Below are 458 nucleotides of genomic sequence, written 5' to 3'. Positions count from 1 at the left end.
CCTCCGAACCCGCATCACGACCTACCACACCCCCCCTCTCCCGCCCTCGCACCTACATGATCCGACAGCAGCTGACGAGGACACCCACTCGCGGTGTTGACTTACTGCCCCTCAGCCCTGGTGTGCGGGCGGCCACTCGCACCTACCCCCGGGGGATTGATTTTACAACGTACAGGCCAGTGAGTCCGCTCAGGATTTCTACTGAGTCACATAATGGCCGCCTTATGTGCAGCGCATCATGATAGCTGTAGCGGCCGTCGCGCCCCCACCGCCCGTTCCTTGGCGTTCATACGAGCCCCTGCCCCTGAGAGCTTCCCGAGGGATCCAGGGCATCCGAAGGGCGGAGCCAAGGAGACTGACCCTCGTGGGAGTCTAACACAGCCTGGAGGAAAGTCCCAAATATGGACGCAGGACTTTCGAAAGGTGCGAGCGAGGAGTAAAGTCCAAGCAGCGGAGTC

General features: G+C 61.4%; 1 protein-coding gene across 1 annotated transcript in view; it reads right to left on the bottom strand.

Moving 5' to 3' along the window:
• LOC119589209 (zinc finger SWIM domain-containing protein 4-like) overlaps window positions 1-458 on the bottom strand; it is a 66,481-nt gene that overhangs the window by 41,107 nt on the left and 24,916 nt on the right. The gene's annotated exons all lie outside the window — the stretch shown is intronic.

The sequence above is a fragment of the Penaeus monodon genome, chromosome 25, assembly GCF_015228065.2.
Source record: "Penaeus monodon isolate SGIC_2016 chromosome 25, NSTDA_Pmon_1, whole genome shotgun sequence".
In the NCBI taxonomy this organism is placed as follows: Eukaryota; Metazoa; Arthropoda; class Malacostraca; order Decapoda; family Penaeidae; genus Penaeus; species Penaeus monodon.
The sequence above is the reverse complement of the archived record's forward strand: the minus strand, read 5'-3'. Positions and strand labels throughout refer to the sequence as shown.